The sequence below is a fragment of the Anguilla anguilla genome, chromosome 10 (assembly GCF_013347855.1).
Source record: "Anguilla anguilla isolate fAngAng1 chromosome 10, fAngAng1.pri, whole genome shotgun sequence".
Lineage (NCBI taxonomy): Eukaryota > Metazoa > Chordata > Actinopteri > Anguilliformes > Anguillidae > Anguilla > Anguilla anguilla.
This window is the reverse complement of record NC_049210.1, coordinates 21,814,526-21,833,606: the sequence shown is the minus strand read 5'-3', so window position 1 is coordinate 21,833,606 and position 19,081 is coordinate 21,814,526. Positions and strand designations below refer to the sequence as shown.

General features: G+C 38.1%; 1 long non-coding RNA gene across 1 annotated transcript; it reads right to left on the bottom strand.

The window, feature by feature from the left end:
* Positions 1-351: 351 nt before the first annotated feature.
* LOC118206885 lies at positions 352-9,200 on the bottom strand. Its single transcript, XR_004761268.1, has 3 exons — positions 8,735-9,200; positions 2,451-2,497; positions 352-808 (listed from the first exon to the last, which is right to left on the bottom strand). It is a non-coding gene; the product is annotated as an uncharacterized LOC118206885 (long non-coding RNA).
* Between the last annotated feature and the right edge of the window lie 9,881 nt (positions 9,201-19,081).

Sequence of the window (19,081 nt, the reverse complement as noted above, 5' to 3'; positions counted from 1 at the left end):
GGTCAAGAAGGATCAGGACAGAGGAGAGGCGTGAGGCTCTTGCAGTGGCAAGTGCCTCCGTCACAGCTAGGAGCGCAGTCTCAGCCAATTAACAGGGAGATGAGCAGCTAATCATATATGAGCCAGGCAAATATACCATTTGGCCAAGATGCACAATTAGTGATTATATCCCATACTCCAGATGGTACAATATAACAGGACTAACCTTGTGCTGATTGGTGGAGAGGCATATCTGTCACCACTTCCAACCAGTGTCAGCTCAACAACAAGAACCACAACTTCAAAGAAGACCCAGTAGAGCACAAGGTAAGATGTAAAAACAAGTTTATTGTACAGCACAACAGGGAGTTGTATATATCCTAAAGTTGCTGAAAGCATAGATACAAGCTCAGTGTTATACCCCAGGTTGCAGGGTAGTCAGTGGTTTGATGCAACCCATGACAGAGTGGCAAATGGTCCTCCTTTCAAAGTCTGTCCTCAAATCCCTCAAAGATGTTCTGAAGTAGGAATTGGGGTAATCACTGACTATCTTTACAACTTTACAACCTTATCCAAAATCCTTTTCTATAACTGAGAAGTAACACAGGCTACAGCTGGTGATCTACCAAGCACTGTATCTTTTTAGTAATGCTGCTCCACGACGGTCCTCTGCATCCTCAACAACAGGCACCCCTCAGTCTGGTAGCCAGGCGATGTCCACTTGAGTCCGTCTCCTGAACAAGATTGTCTGGCAACAGCGTGCATCTCCTCTTCAGTGCATCTTCTGACCAGGATCTCCGCAACGGGACCATGACGTCATTCTCTCCACCTGTACGGGAGACAAATGCAACAGCACAAAAAGTAAAATGAAACACAAAGCATCAAAAATTCTGGGACTTTATTATTATTATTACTACGGCTACATTATTTTATAAATTAAGTTCTTTTGTTTTGTTAAATTCTATTTGCCCTTTCATTTTTACACTCAAATTTTCCTGTTCCAGTTGCCTTTCCTGTGAAATTCAGCCATGTGTGTGCATTAGTTGAACAAATGCAGAGAGGAGCAAAACTATGTTCTTAGAATGAGGGCTGTAAATAGTTCTACAGCAATTAATATCTGCAAAGCTAGGCACAGAATTTTACAGAACATCAAAAAAGAAATGCATGTGAAGCCATTTGTCCCAAACATTATAATGCCCTGAACTAGGGGGACGGCATACAAAAAGTTCCGTAGTTTCAACAACATTGTGTCACTGTCCCAATACTTTTGCATTTAACTATATACACACAATTATATTTCACTATCAAAAGGTATCTTGTGAACCATAATAAAAATTAAGAAAACTAAAATGCATTAGGTCAGTAACATGATAATAATTCTCTTGAAGTTAATTCATATTCCTTGTTTGTATCACCACCACAGTTTCCTTCAAGTATTGCAAATAACAGCCGTCTTCAAGTCATCATCAGACAGAACCTCCACCACTGGCTTTGACATCCCATACAGCTATTGAAGAGGCTGATCATTTGGGATCGAACTCGTATTCTTGGAAATCTTTCTTGCCCTTTGATGTCTGAAAGTGTTTTACGAGTTACTGGGAACTGGCCAATTTATAGACTAAACTGTCAAGGCATGAACAACAAATCAGAAAGATTCACTTTGAACCTCTCAAATCAGAGCTCTTTTGTGAAAGTGTATCTTTCTTCAGGATATGTTTAAATCAGGGGCTCACTTCCTGGAATTGACTTGTTTTTCTGTTTTCAGACACCCAGGAAAACAGAAATATTCTTTTCACTTTTTTAGACTTCAAATGGTTTCTCAATGAGCAAGGTAGCAGATAACAAGGCGCACTTCTACTAACCAGCATATTTATTTTTCTTTCATTTTTTTCTTCTCTTATGACAGCTTCTCTTAAGTGATTCACTGTCTTCTTGGTACTTGTTATGTATTATTGCTTAGGCTTTACTGAGATACATGACATTAGTTCGAACTAAAACGTTAGTGGAACTAAAACATTGCCTGCAATTTTCAAAAATAGCCCCCAGGTCTCATTGGATTTCTCACTGGAGGATATAGCTTGACAGTCTAGACTCTTTATTTTATGGATAGTTAATAATATCCCTACTCGTGTGGCTTTTGTTTTGGACAGGAAGCTCATTTTTCTTGTGAATGACAAAATAAATGAAATTACGTCAATGAATGGCAATGAAAAAGCTAGAGGGCCCTGGGTTTGAAAGCAAGAAGGTCCTGGGTTTGAATCCCAACCAGAGCTTTTCTGTGTGGAGTATCTATGATCTCCCTTGGTCTCCATGGGTTTCCCCCGGGTATTCCAAATGCCTCCCACAGTCCAAAGACATGCAGGCTAGGTTAATTGGAGAATCTAAATGGCCCCTAAGTGTGAGTGTGTGAGTGAATGGTGTGTGTCCTGTGATGGATTGGTGACCTGTTCAGGCGACCTGTGCATGATTACCTCTTGCCCAATGCCTGCTGGGATCGGCTCTGGCACCCCTTGCTACCCTGTTCAGGAATAAGCGGGATAGACAATGGATGGATGGACATACACATTTTTCTGTTCAGAAATAACAATAAAGTAGAGGTTAATAAATAACAATAAAGTAGAAGTAAAGTTTTATTTATTTAAATATTTATTGATGTGATCCTGGTCATAAATCATGAATGTAGTTATGAAAAACCATATTGAAACAATGTCTGCCTGTGTGTAATGGCAGTGAACATTCAGAACACTGCAGCCCTGTGCGACGGGCATACATCCGTTAGCCAGTCATTACCCCTCTGCTGATATCCCTCCACAAATATGTCATGGCTAACAGCTCATTTGGCTGACATGCCTTTCCTGGAGACGTGCAACGAGCGTCAGCTAACGCGAACTTCACTCCCTTGGCCTTTCCCCCTTCTATCTGGGCCTTTTGCTAAATTGGCTTTCGGAGAGCAAAAGCTGGTCTTTGATTTAAGGAATGCGTAAAAAGGTCACACATCTAAACAAATGCCAGCAATGCCAAGGTCTATTTCTTTTTCCCTTTCTTTCCTTTTTTCTCTCAATCCATTTTTCTCATTCAAACATGTGCACTGTATTCAAAGCCTAGAGATGGGTTTTTTGAGACAGGAGGCCTGCCTAATTAAATGACCAGGATTGATGGTTTGGCTCACGCTTTTGAACAGTCTCAGATACTGGTGAGACGTTGCTGGCCATCTCAGGCTTCAGAGAGGGGACTGGCCTCTTTAACTGTCTCATTAAAGAAAAAAACTATATGAATAGCGTTAATCATTAAATCTTTCTTGCTGAGACTGTATAGATTGTGGCTAAATGTCAGTCAGCCAAGACGGAGGCAAAGGCATACAGAATAATCCACAATAACCTCATTAAAGTGGTGCTGATGTGAATTTGACACATTTTTTGAAAGAACATTAGCTGTACTTAAGCTCTATATCTTAAAGAGCTTGAATGTAGATATATATCTCTATAGGTTCATTCCTAGTTCAAGTTCTGTGTTTATCATAGAAGCTTGGTTAAAATTTGTAAGGAAGGGAAACTGAGCTTCCTGCAGTTGAGGGCTTATGTAACAATTCCAGTTCACTAATCTAAAGAATTTCATAACCATTTTTCATGGGGTATATTAGGGGGATAAAACAGATTTATGAAACCATTATTCACTTGAGATGGGAGAGTGAGTTTCATGAACTGGCTGATAGGTGGTGCTGCTATTTGCTTATTTATTTTATTTTCATGTTATCCAGAATAACATTACATAGCTTACATTCTTTAAATTTCATCCATTTATACAGCTGCACATTCTCTGAAGCAGTAATTCAAGTACATTGCCCAAGAGTACCATGAAAGAGCACCACCTGGAAATGAAACTTAGAACCTCTGAGTCACAATCCCAGTTTCCTCTCAATTATTCCACACACTACTCCACTGCAATATCAATCATTAAAAATATGATCTGGTTCAAAAAAGTTAATACTGGTACATCATAGTGCCATTCTATGTGGCATAATAATAATAATAATAATAATAATAATAATAATAATAATAATAATCATAATAATAATCATAATTTGTTGATTTAAAGGGAAATGAAGGTTGATGTGTTTTTTTTCTCCTTCAACCCTATATAAAGCTTTTATTACAATAATTGACTGTATACTGCACAGCATTGGGAAAAGTACCCAAAACCCATGCTTAAAGTAAAGCAAAAGTTAATGTAAAGACACCTTACTGGAAAATGACTCAAGTAAAAGTGAGTCATGGATTCTAATTTTACTTCAGTAAAAGTACCTGATACTTAAGTATCAAATGTGAATGTGCATCCAGAAAACAAAGCAGCAAGACCTTGTTTTGCTTTAAGATTTATTACGTTTTTTTTTTTAAGCTAACTACAGGAATATAGTGAGTAAACCGAGATGAACATAACTGTACACAACCATAATATAGGGACATCAGGACACAACAGCTTGAGTGGATTAGAATTCAGTATTTAACAAGAAAACATTGAGACTTTCAGCCAGGGCAGGGAACACTTTTAGCATTGCAAAATTTTTTAAAAATGTGAGTAAATTAACTACCCAAAATTATAAATGATGCTGTTGGATTTCAAAAAGACTCTGATCGAATGAATTGTAACAGTGTTATCCTCATTCTGTGATTAGCAATCCTCACCTTCCCTCCCTTCCTGACGTACCTCTTCCAGTCCCCCTTCATTCCTTATTCCCTCCATTCTTTCCTTCCTTTCCATCCACCCTCCAATTCTTCTCCAGTTCCTCTGTTCCTTCCATTCCTTCCTCCATTATTTCCTTCTTTACTCCGTTCTTCAATTGTTCATTACTCTTTTCCTCCATTCCTCCTTCATTTCATTTTATTTTGAAGCAAGTAATGAAGATTTTGTTTTGTTATAGTTTTTGTTAGGATACTTCTTCTTCTTCTTCTTCATGCTAAATTTTCACCCCTTTCCCATGCTCAAAAACTCATGAAATGTGGCAGGCATGTCCAGTATGGCTGGCAATTTATAATGTACTTTCAATTTAGCAAATATGGCTGAAAAGGCCCAAAATATGCTTATGGCCACCAACTGCAATGATACTTCAGGGGATGATTAATAACCATAGTGTGAACAAGCATGTGCAGGCATGTTGTGTGATGCTGTATTATGGCCTCTTGGCAGATACTTGCAAAATACTAATTTGCATAGGCTCCAGAAGACCAAATTGTACAACATTTGACAGGAACCCTCAGAGAGCTTCCCTCCAAGCGTCCCCCTCAGCCCAAGAAAAAATGAACAAGAAAAAATTGTGGGAAAGATATTTGACCATACCTCCTGTAAATGGAGCAACTGTTCAATTTTGGGATATATGCAAATTAAAAAGGGACCAATGGAGATCATGTGTACCACATTTTGTGCACCTACCGCCCAAGGTGGCACTACAGGACCACTTCAAAATTGCAATGTTCAAATCATTATTGCAGATGTACCCTTACATCAAATCACACCAACATTGTTGTGGATGATATTTGGATTAGGTTTGCAATCCATGACAAAGTATAAGTTATCTCATAAAAAACACGTTTTCAACGTATAAAAATGCCAAGTTACTCACACATACAAGACATACACCGTCTATAACTCATTCATTCAGACTGCCAAAATCCAGGCCTGCCATTAAAAGTATTGATATCAAAATGACGCCAAGTTACGGTACTACAAACAATATAGGCTATCTTGCCTCACCGAAATTTAATAACATATATTCCAAAGCAATGCTACCCAATATTTCCTCAATTCTTTCAAGTCACTTTTTTTTTAATGAGATATTTCTTTTTGCAAAGCGTTTTATTACGAGAGTGAGAAATGCGAAGGGACCCTGTAAGAAACGGTTGTGGATTATGGCTATCCTTGTGTGAATTTGTACAGCCTGATGAGCATGTACCGTTTAGCAGTTTCGGTTTGCTATATATGTAAAACAGTGGCTGTGACAAAGGGTGTGGTGGCGTAAGTGTAAACGCATCAGAAAAGGTGAAATATGGCCAGTATGTAGGCTACTCACGGATTTGACGTGCATCCAACGAGCCTTGATTCACAAAAGAATCAGCAAGCCCGTAGAATTAGAGCTGCCTAGGTCGCAACTTGTGTACCCTTCTGTCCTGCTCCGTTGTCTGTTATTTCGTGAAGATGCACTTTTAGTGTTTGTAAGGTTTATAAGGCATTTTGATAGGCTTATCTGCAGGTAGGAATCCTCTTTGCTGTTATGTTAAGCTAGAACCGGAAAAGTTGATAGTGGAGAATAGGAGCAGACGCATATGTCCCAGAAGGCTTTGCATATGAGAAAATAACAACAGTGTGAGATAAATTAGGCGAAATGATGAAATTGCGTAGTTGAAACAATATGTTTTTAGCAGAATGGGCATGTAGGTGAAGGTTGACATGATCACAGACTATAGTGCGAAGTAAATTAAGTGACCATGAGTGAGCTTAGTTTCCTTATCAAATGGTATATATAACAGTCTGTATTGAACATTAGTTGTTCAAGTGGAGGGTTAAATAACGTGTGAAATCTATTACACTGATGTGTTTTTCTCATGTTCAGTGCTATTAGTTATAATTATGAGTGAATCATGATTTTGTAATGTCATGATAATGACAATGTAATGTTTTAATGCGGAGTTGCAGAACGTACATACGTAGTAATTGTTTGTATGTGGCTAGATAGAGAACAGGGCGAGGTAACATGAATGTAGAAACGTGGCGTTTGCTGATAAGAAGGTTTTGTACGGTAGCCAAGTGAAGAAATATAGTTAGTAGAAATGGCACAGTGGTGAACTGGTGTAACTTTTTAATAAAAGGAATACATTTGCCGTCATGAAATGCATATGGGTGGCCGTGAGTGAGTTTTGGTAAAACAAATATAAGCGTAAGAAAACGTTAGTGTAAAAGAGGAAATGATCTGCCTGAGGGCGAGGCGGGATTCAAGCCTTAAACCGGACGTTTACCAGTCTGTGACTTCGTTAGTGCAGCACCATGCCATAGCTATGCAATGCGTGAAATATCATTAGCAAACCTGCCGGTGGTTTTAAAGAAGAACACAGGCCAGTAAGCACAGAAGAGCTCCCGTTGAATCCATATGGCTTAGCAATATTGTAGCCGGTTAATAACTGAACGTACAAACGGTACGTCATAATGCAGTGCATACGTTCGGTGAACGGCGGGTAGATATGGTGCAAAAGCAATAATTGATAAGTAGTAGACAAATATTAGTGAGGGTCGAAGCAGGTTAAAGAAACGTGTTCCCAGCTGGGCTTGAACCTACGACCCCATGTTCCCAAGACTGTAACCTTGCCCACTAGGCCACAAGTGGACTAGCTGTTTAAACTGGAAATGTTTCAGAGTAAAAAGGTATGGGTATTTTGCGTGTGTATGCGCGTTTTTGTTTGGGTCGTGTAGGTGAAGATTTGGCTGGTGTCAGTGAAATGTCCAATGGGGAGACATGTTGTTAGTGGGATAGGCGGCAGGAAAAATAAGAATGAGAAGAAGAAGAAGAAGAAGAAGGAGAAAACACAAAATCCCCTTAGTTTGGGGCTTTATTGTGTGGACATGTGAAGTTGTTTATGAAATCTGTCTGTTGAAATGGGGTACTCTCGGTGCTGTATAGGTATGGGGCATGCCCCCGCCAAGGCGTAACTTGGTGGGATGGCATACCTGCCATCCCAATTTAATTTTCACCCGTTGAAGGAAATGTGCTATATAAATAAAGTTTTATTTGATTTCACATTTCCTAACCATTTTGTTTTTATTATATTTACAGAGATGTTGATCAGGAAACACGGCCTAGTTCACCACTAGCTAAGAGGCCACGCAGGTGTTGCAAGAGTACACCAGTCTCATCTTATCTTCCATGCAGTTTACTTCAATAAATGTTCTAAAATCAAAAGATGTCTTTGTTTCTGTCTTCTAAATGGCTCACTGAGTCTTTGTCTTAGTGGTGGGGAGGCATGTGGCCAGGTGTGAGTAGCCTACTTAGCTGGCAAGTCCTCCCTCCCAATGCATATTCATTACAGAAAGGCCATTTGCCCTCCCATTCTCACCTGGGGTTGAAAAATAGTAGTCACAACACTAACTTTTAGCAATTTATTTTATATTTCTCATTGGATTTGCTAAAATATTTTGTTATCTTTTGATACCCAAGACCCTGATGAACACATTTCAGTGATCCAAAACCTTATTCACTATTGTTTAGTGTGTTTTATTACAACATTCCTGTGCATGTTCAAAACTACTGTTTACAGTTTGTGTGTTTTTAGAGCAATTTACAATCCACATATGAGCATGACCTACTTACTGCTGCCATATTATTGTAGCTGAGTTTGTGCTGAAAACAGAGATATGAAACACTTTGGAATCACTGCATATAAAATTGATAAAATTTACACAAATGTCAGAATCACCAGTGTGCCTCATTTTACCCTCAGACCCCAGAGGGTTAAGTCTGTTTGATTCTGAAAGCCCTTTTTCATTAATTAATTTTATTTGAGGTGGAGCACAATCTCTGCATTGAATTTCACAACTAAATGATGTGTTCATATGAAAGCCATTACTGAGGCTAAAGACATGAAAAGGCAGACCAGCGCTATGGTGATAAAGATTCCGAACAAAAGGAAAATGTAACCAATTTTCAACAGTCTTTTAAAAATTTCTTAAATGACAGGCCTCATACAACAAGCAAAGTGACATGATGTCATACCGTTGAGTCAATTTATTTACTCTCTGTGTCAGGGTTTTGGCGGGTTAGGACCCAAGTGCAGAGTAAACGCAGGAGGCTCAAAAGGTAGGTTTAAACAAAAGGCTTTACGTCAAACAGGGAACAAAAATTATGCCACGAGAGGCAAAATCCAAAAAACTCAAGAATACTAGAATCAGAAAAACACGCCGAGGAACTTGAAACACTAGAAAGACTGGAAATGGGAAAACATGCACGTAAACTCGAAACACTCAAAATACTCAAACTGCAGGGAACTCGAAAAAACTCGAAACGCAGGGATCACACAGAAGGAAGACAACAGTAGGATCCAGTACCCGACTCAGGCAGACAAAGAACTTAAATACACAGGGGGCTAACAAGACACAGGAGAACACAATGCACAATCAACAGAATAACAAGACAGATAACGAGACACAGGTGAAAACAATTATTGAATAAGTGCACACAATAAAACAATCAAACACAGGAGAAAGCAATAAGACCAATGAACACGAGAAGTGATGAAATGTCGCATAACCGTGACACTCATTGTTGTTCCTGTCTTCTGCGTACATCAAATCTTTTTGTAAAATGTTACCTAGCTTATTAGCAACTAGCCAGTAAACTTGGGCAGCGATTGTCACATCATCTGTCAGACCCTTCAGTTATGGAATTCAGTTAATGACATTATTATAATATATATAGTTATAATACTAGTTTTTATTATACACACTTAAAATGATTTATTTACTTACTTATACTTACTTACTTTCCAAAAACAGACAGTGTAAAGTTACTTAGCAGATGCCCTAACCCAGTATGGCTTACATTCATGCAACAACAGATCCCCACTGAAAAGTCAACTCTTCTATTCACAAAAGGGGCTTGATGGGCAGTGCGTCACTAGGGGGCGTGGGGGGTGCGGACCACACCGGGTGACACCATCAGAGGGGGAGACACCAAAATAGTTTTTTTTTCCAATGTGCCCAAATCAACAGAAATAGTTTTTTTTTTCTAATGCGACGGGTTGAAACAGCTAGTTTCTCCAACCCTAGTGGCCACTTGATGGGGTTACTTCTATTCTAGTGCTAATAGCTACCAGTGTAAATCAATCTTGTCATATCATATAAGAGTACATGACTTTATGCATACAGTTCTTGGTTATTTAGCTTCTATAGATATAGAACATGTGCGTAATGTATAGAAATATTTATTTTTATATTGAATAGACATACATTCTGGTTTAATGGTCCCTTGGGGAGATACACATATCCTGCTTGGTTGGGGATGTCTAACACATCAAGATCTCAAGATGAGATGGAGTTAAATTGCATTGGAAAGATGGGAGATCACGGGGGGCCTACAATTCATAATTTTGCTTTAATGCTCCAGAAAGAGTGCTGTTGTTGTTGATATCTATCTGCACATTTGAAAAAATAAATGTAAAGTATTGATTGAAGCTTGTGTCTAAGTATGTTCTTGGCTTCTTCCCTTAGGCTCCTTGGCTGGAGATTTTCCCTCAGCTAATTAGCAATCCAGTAAAGGAACATCAGCAACATAGTCTTACAGTGGGACATGCAGCTATTCAGCATTTATTTCAGTATTTACTGACTCACTCAGTGGGTTTACATGATGTTTGAAAAAGACGATTTATTGTTTTAGTCTGGCTAAAACCGGACTTTTAAAAATCATGTAAACACTGTAGTCCGACTGAAATCGTACAAAGTCAATTTTTTCATAGTCGGACTAACATACCTAGATAATGCAGTTGGAGGTCGATTTACTACGGCATGTATACACTTCAATAGGCCAAAAATTGGCCTAGGCGTTCTGCGCATGTTCCATAATTTACATAGCAACTATACGCTCACTGTGGCCAAGCAGAATCAATAACGTTTCAGAAAATATACAACTTTAAAAGATTTAATTCAATCTTCAGCTGGGACTTTTGCCGTTTATTGAGGGTGTGACAGAAAATTTTAGTGCCCCTGACTATAATCGAATGTTTTTCACATTTACCGTTTGATTGAGCAAGTACCATTCAAAGTACATTTTTATGGGCTAGTGCTGTCCGATTGTGCTAGCTACTTCACATTAACCTTGTACAGCAATCAATAAAGGCTAACAGCAGTACCACTTAATTATTGTCACTTCTATCACCACTGTAATGAACTAAAAAAAGGCGACAAACAAACTTTTCTGTGAGAAATGCATTGTCGAGCTCACGTGCATACACTGCTGGCGACATTCTAAAGCTACATTTTGCCCTCCCTAGTATCATGGCGGAAAAAAAAAATTATGGACGGACGCGGAGACCAACATCATGCTATCACAACTAAAGGAGTTAAATATCCTAAAATACATGGATGGAAGAAAAGTACGGAATGGCAAACTATTCAAAAAAGTTTGGAGGAAGCAGGATTTATAAGAAGCCTTCGTCAGACACACCTCGGTCAATAAATCAATTCTTTCCGAGTCATGTATATTGGGACAATGACGATAATCCAATTAAATTTCATCTTTGGCCAAATCGAGCTATTAATATAGATCAATTTCAACTGTGCATGTAAACGCACTGACTTACTTACTTTCGTACTTATTTATGTTGTTGTAAATTGTTTATTTGCACAGATTAGACAAACATCTAAATGAGAGCTGACAGAAGAGAGTTATGTTATGAACTTAACTTGGCAGCAGCTGACAGTTGTTTGGTCAGTGGTGGTCTGTGATGTCTTCTCTTTCTTAAACATATATTGGCAACATCTATTTACATGGCTTGAAAAAATACATTCAATCCAAGCAAAGCATAATAGGATTTATGACTATCAGTTGTCTTGCCTGAACACACACCGTGATTTGATATTTTGGATACAGACATCAGAACCTTAATCCTTACAGCTCCATGGTGTCTATTGGAACCATGAGCAGAGTGTCTAAGGGGAGAAGGTTGAATGTCATTAAGCTATTATGGATCAAATGAAAAACGACAATACTTTATGTTTGGGTCACTACTTATACATTTATAAAGCACTGTCAACATTTCTGGATGTTATTAACATTAATTAATTTTACTGCAGGCTTGTTATAAATTGTGTTGAAGCATTAGCTGACAGACTTTGCAATGCCTGTGTTAAGTCAATTTGTACGAGGTGTGTGATGTCAATTCTATGTAGAATAATAAATGCTAATAATATTTTTTATTATACAACAATAAATGCTTCAATTTTGAGCAATTATTTATGTCTCATTTAATATTCAGTGAAATGGATTATGTTACCTACAATTTTCAAATTTGTTCATTTTAATAAGTGGAAGATATATACATTATTCAGAATGATATAAAAGTTTAGTAAGTATTGGATATCTCAAAAATTTGTGCGGCCACTTGTACAAATGTTGCTTATGCACAAAACCACAACAAATTACTGGTTTACCTAATCCGTGCAGTATACACACACAATCAGGTCCATAAATATTTGGACATTGACAAAGTTATTGTTATTTTAGCTGTATACCACAGCATACTGGAGTTGAGTTGGAATTAAATAATGAATATGAGCTCAAAGTGCAGACCTTCAGCTTTAATTTGGGTATTTAAATCCAAATCGGGTGAACAGTGTAGGAATTACAGAACTTTTTATATGTGGTCCCCCCTTTTTAAGGGACCAAAGGTAATTGGACAATTGGCTGCTCAGCTGTTCCGTGGCCAGGTGTGTGTTATTCCCCTCATTATTTCATTTACAAGTAAGCAGATAAAAGGTCTAGAATTGATTTAAAGTGTGGCATTTGCATTTGGAATCTGTTGCTGTTAACTCTCAATATGAAGTCCAAAGAGCTGTCACTGTCAGTGAAGCAAGCCATCATTAGGCTGAAAAAAAAAAACCCATCAGAGAGATAGCAAAAATTAGGTGTGGCCAAATCAACTATTTGGTAAATTTTAAAAAAAGAAAGAATGCACTGGTGAGCTCAGGAACACCAAAAGGCCCAGAAGACCATGGAAAACAACTGTGGTGGATGACAGAAGAATACTTTCCCTGGTGAAGAAAAACTCCTTCTCAACAGCTGTCCAGATCAAGAACACCCTCCAGGAGGTAGGCGTATCTGTGTCAAAGTCAACAATCAAGAGAAGACTTCACCAGAGTAAATACAGAGGGTTTATCACAAGATGTAAACCACTGCTAAGCCTCAAAAACAGGAAGACCAGATTAGAGTTTGCCAAACAACATCTAAAAAAGCCTGTACAGTTCTGGAACAACATCCTATGGACAGATGAGTCAAAGGTCAACTTGTACCAGAAGAGGGGAAGAGAAGAGTATGAAGAAGGGAAGGAACTGCTCATTATCCAAAGCATACCACCTCATCTGTGAAGCATGGTGGAGGTAGTGTTATGGCGTGGGCATGCATGGCTGCCACTGAAACTGGTTCCCTTGTATTTATTGATGATTTGACTGCTGACAAAAGCAGCAGGATGAATTCTGAAGTGTATACGGCTATATTATCTGCTCAGATTCAGCCAAATTTTTTAAAACTCATTGGACGGTGCTTCACAGTGCAGATGGACAATGACCCAGAGAATACTGCGAAAGCAACCCAATACTTTTTTAAGGCAAAGAAGTGGAATGTTCTGCAATGGCCAAGTCAATCACCTGACCTGAATTTAATTGAACATGCATTGCACTTGCTGAAGGCAAAACTGAAGGCAAAACACCCCAAGAACAAGCAGGAACTGAAGACAGCTGCAGTAGAGGCCTAGCAGAGCATCCCCAGGGAAGAAACCCAGCGTCTGGTGATGAGTATGGGTTCAAGACATGACAATTGGGTTCAAGAAATGACAATTTAATTTATGATTATGTTAGTTTGTCCAATTACTTTTGGCTTTTGAGCCCCTAAAATGGGGGGGGGGGGGGGGGGGGGGGTGGGCTATGTATAAAAATGGTTGTAATTCCTACATTGTCCATACAACAATCTGGTGATGAGTGTGGGTTCAAGACTTCAGACTGGATTTGCAACCAAGTATTAAAAATGACAGTTTAATTTATGATTATGTTAGTTTGTCCAATTACTTTTGAGCCCCTAAAATTGGGGGGGGGGGGGGCTATGTATAAAAATGGTTGTAATTCCTACATTGTTCATACAATATTTTTGACAAAACCCTTAACTTAATGCTGAAAGTTTACACTTAAATCACAATGGATTTCAAATTGTATAATTTAAAATCCATTGTGGTGGCGTACAGAGCCAAAATGATGAAAATTGTGTCACTGTCCAAATACTTATGGACCAATACTTGTGTTAATGTTTTTGCATTATTTTTCTATATATGTGATATCAATGTTTCATCTTAAACCATCATAAGGGGTGCAGTAATAGCCTGGAGAGGTTTTTGAACTCCTATAGGTTCCCCCTATACTGATGAAAATATTTAGGGTTTAAGGTTTAATTCTCACTTGGGAATTGGTGAGTTTCATGAGCCAGAACAGTTGATAATCCAGTCTATTATTGTAAATGATACAAGTGTCTTGCATCATTTACGCCATTTTCCAAGTCTCTGTAATGCTCACATCTGGAGTTATAAAGCCTTAAATAGCATACCCCCTAAATGGGCAAGGATTTGGCATCTGCATTTTTTTAGGGGCTAAAAAGCAGTATACTTTACAGATTATGGACTGCATGTTCTATTATGGTTTTATTTTGATTATTTTGACACAATGGTGTTTGTTTCTGCCCCCATAATTTCCCAGATATTTCTTTGCTAGACAGTATGCTGGTGAGCATACTGTCCTTATAATTCCCCTTGTAATTGAAGATTTAATCTTTGTGCTGTGTAATGATGGCACTGCCTGTAGCACAGATACAAGCTGGAGTCAGAGAACCAGCACAACGCTTCGTTGTGTGATACCCTCATCCACAAAGCAGGCTATCACAGCCCAGGACTGATCTAATTACTGCTTTGTAGATAAAGGTCAATGTTTCTTCCTGGCATTTATACAACACTTTCCTGATTAACAGCTATAAAGGCAAGCTTTCATCCATCCAAATACCATGAAACCTCAACCTGACAGGGAAAGCATGCTCTGTAAAACATGTACTGCAAATAAATAAATCTTTGATATGGAATACATTAAGCAAAACTAAAAAATAATAATTATAAATATATAATTATTAATTATTTGGAGGTTTCCTAGATTGATGTTTTTAGAATATTAGAATATCAGAAGCATTGCAAAATTGTCCCCATAAGAAAAATGCCTTGGCATATTTCATAAGCATATTAAATGTTAAATAGAATTCTCTTCAAGAACTGGTAATTAAAGGATGCAACAAACCACATATTTACTTTTCAAATTATAATTGCACATTGCAAAAGAATACACTAATTAAGCACAAATAGGGATATTGTGCTCTCCACCAGGGAGATTATTTGAATATTTCTGAAATCATTGGCATGTGTTATACTTTCACTGGGAATACAATTATACAGAAGAAATTGCTTGTAAATGATTCGGTTTTTAGCTGCAAATATACTTTCACCTCCCTTGGGGTTGCTGTATTTCATCAGGGAAACACAAAATATGCAATCCTCCGAAGAGGTGCAGAAAAAAATAATAATCTGTAAAGGATTTTAAATATTGTCTTTAAACAGACTGCAGCCAGAAAGGCTTTTCTGTACATTCCTTCCTTACATAGTTCTGAGGATCTAAAGCTGCGTTTCCACCGCAGGAACTTTACCCCGGAACTAGGAACCTTTTGAGGAACTCAGTGCGTTTCCACCGCAGGAACTAGGGTCTAAATTTAGTTCCTGGGGCTTTATCTTACCCCCCAAAAAGTTCCTGCTCGGGGGGTAGTACTTTCCGAAAGTACAGGAACCTTTTGGGTGGAGCTTGCAGCGCTGAACATTTCTGATTGGTCGAGTACTCGCAGCATTTTTTTGTATTTATTTTCAACCGCCATGTTTGAAAATATGCAGCCGCAAACCAATTTATTTTCATAATAACTTCAAATCAAACTTGTATGTTATGCGGCGCAGTAGCCATTTTTTCGTTATAGCCTGCCAACATCTTGGAATTATAACGTGTGCTCTTCTGTTCTTTTCTTGCTTTAGTATTCGTTTTATAAAATGCTAAGCATTGGTGCTGGGACAGCATATTACGTAGGCTACCAAAACATTCAAACGGATTAATTCGGTTGCTGAATATTTTCTTCCGGATTTTCTTTGTTAGCCCGTTGTAATTGACTCAAAACGTTTGATACAGTTATGTGAGGTATGCGGTAGTTCTGCGTAATTAACATTGGTGATACAGTAAAAGCAAACTGGAAATCACCTTCCGCACTTTTTGTCAGGGTAAAATAACAGGTTAATTCTAGTAATCGTACCTTTAGCTTTTTCAGATTGCCGTAATTTTACTCCATTTTACTGCCATTCTTCAATTCCACGAAAAGACCAGGACTAATTTGACTATGGACTAATTTATGGTGCATGGTTCGCATCTGGAGGGCACACTTCGCTGCTCGGCTAGCAGTAACTTCGAAGGAAAGCAAACGGTGGCTGTACCACTACTAATTTAAATTTTCACGCAAGTCCGAGTTTTCGTTCTATTCTTGTCGATTAGCCTATATGGAATTGACGATGAGAAAGTAATAAAACAGCAAATTGTTTACAACGTGTGCATGTTTTCTGCTGTTGTTGCCAGTTATATTGGAAATGTGAATGGATTCTGTCGCTTCGGATGTCAAGACATGAAAGCGAATGTTCACATAAAGACATAATGAATGTGTTTGAGAGGATATATAAAACAGTTACAATCTGACTATTGGCCTGTTATATACTATTTGTTGCATAGCAACGGTCCAAGTTCAACTACCAATGACATTTTTGCTTGACAACGGTAAAATATGCCCAAACGGCTGCAGAAGAATATTTCAATTCCAGGTGATTAAATCAATAAAAATCAATAAATACAAAAGTAACCATATACAGTCATTGTTGGTAGCCCGTTGTATATAAGTGGAATAAACCCCTCCGGGCTGTCCCGGTTATTAGAAAATAATGTAGGCTACTTCGGTGGTAGTATGGGGTTACAGAAGAAATCATATGACAGATGGACGGACGACAACGTCGCTTTTTCATACGTCAGTGGGCTAATTTGCCTAATCTTCACGGGACTTTAGACCGCGGTGGAAACGCAGACAACCATGGGCTGAAGGAACCTTTTAGTTCCTTGAAAAGTAGTTCCTGGGACTAAAAGTTCCGGGTACTTTTGGTGGAAACGCGGCTTAAGTGCCTATATCATGATAAACAGCATGGGTTCTAAGAGCCTATTTTGTTTATCTCAGCATTCAATCACCCTAAATCACTTACACACACCACCCCCCCCCCCCCCCCCCGCCCAAATCTCCTAACAATGGCAACTGAGTTGAGTTCTACTGATGTCTGTACATATGCGAAGGCATCTGTATTGACATCACTCACACCTGAAACCACACACCTACGCTCACTCACACCAGTAACCTAACACCAGGACTCACACGTTGAATGATACACTGTAACCTCAAGGGTCACACATATTCATACTTCATCCGGATAACATGAAGATTTTTTTGTCCCCTTTTTAACCACAGTTAATACCTGATGCTTGTAAAAAAAAAAAATTAAACATATGTTTTTGGTCACCAATGTATATCCATCCAAAGAGTCATAACTAAACCACAGTTGACAAATAGCACACACATAAATCAAAAGCCAAATGCCCAATGCATCCAGGTGAACATATTGTATGCAATAATTTAAAATGCAATGGTATAATGATTGCGGAAAATGTGCTGTGGATTGGAAACATGTTTTAGAGAAATACATTGATGAATCCACAAAATTTCACCTAATACAAACTTACCAGAATCAACACCAGACAATGTATTTTAAAAAATCAAGTTTCCCTTGTCCCTCCGACAGAATTTAGCATTTTCTCCCATATGACTGGACAGACAGATACACACACACACACACACACACACACACTCGCACAGGGATGTACCCAAAACATACTCAAACAAAGTGTGGATGGTTTTTTTCCACAATGCAAATCTTTTTTCTTCAATAATTTCTTTCCTCTCTGTTACTAAGTGGCATGTGATAATGTGATATTTCTGTTTTTTATTTTGAATAAATTAGCAAAAATTTCTGAAAACCTGTATTTGCTTTGTCATTATTGGGTATTGTGTGTAGATTTATGAGAATAAGAATGAATTTAATCAATTTTATAATCAGGCTGTAAAGTGAAGGGGTCTGAATATTTTCCGAAAAGCACTGTATATACACCGATCAGCCTCAACATTAAAACCACCTACCTAATATTGTGTAGGTTCCCCTCGTGCCGCCAAAACAGCTCTGACCCATCGAGGCATGGACTCCACCTCTGAAGGTATCCTCTGGTATACTTGGATTTCTGTATATATTTGTATCTACTGTATATTTGTATCTGATATTTTGTATTTACTGTAAATTTGTATCTGATTGTGTTACCTTGTTGTCTTTGATGCTGCAACAGTGCAAATTCCCCCTGGGATCAATAAAGTACACTACTACTACTACTACTACTACTTATTACATTATTGGTTTTTATTACATGAAAAAATTGAAATGAATTACATTATTGGGAGTTATTACACTATTGGTAGTTTATTACATTATTAGTTGCTACGGGGCTATAAAAAGCTAAGATATTGTTAGAGGGTGAATTATTTCCACATGATTTAAAAAACTCTCGACGGGTCAGAGCTGTTTTAGCGGCACGAGGGGGACCTACACAATATTAGGCAGGTGGTTTTAATGTTGTGGCTGATCGGTGTATATGCTCTGCGTTTTACAGCACATCAAAACTACTTATCACATTCTAAATTGATCCAGCCGTGTATATATTCTTCTAGTTTCCACTGAATTAGCTCTTAAGCAAAACATCTTTATTTTATGGCTTGGCAAAAAAACTTCAGCTGCTGAGCCACAAACAGACACATGCACACAGAAGGATTAGCTGTGAGGTCTTAGGTGCTTACCGTTTGTCTACATGCCACCAAAAGGCATCCCTCATTCACTCTCAGTTCACTGATTCAGTCCTGTCTGCTCAACTGCAATCAGTCTCTCTAAAACACCTGTTCTGTCATGTCAGCAAGCTAGCCACCTAACATTGGCTGAATAGCAATAATGCAATGCTAATAATTAACCAGCAATCAATCTAAATACATATTTTACAATGGGAACCAAAAGTTAATAGTGTTTAAAAAAAATAAATAAATTATATATATATATATATATATATATATATTGGCTGAACTCCCTCAACATATGCAGTGAGT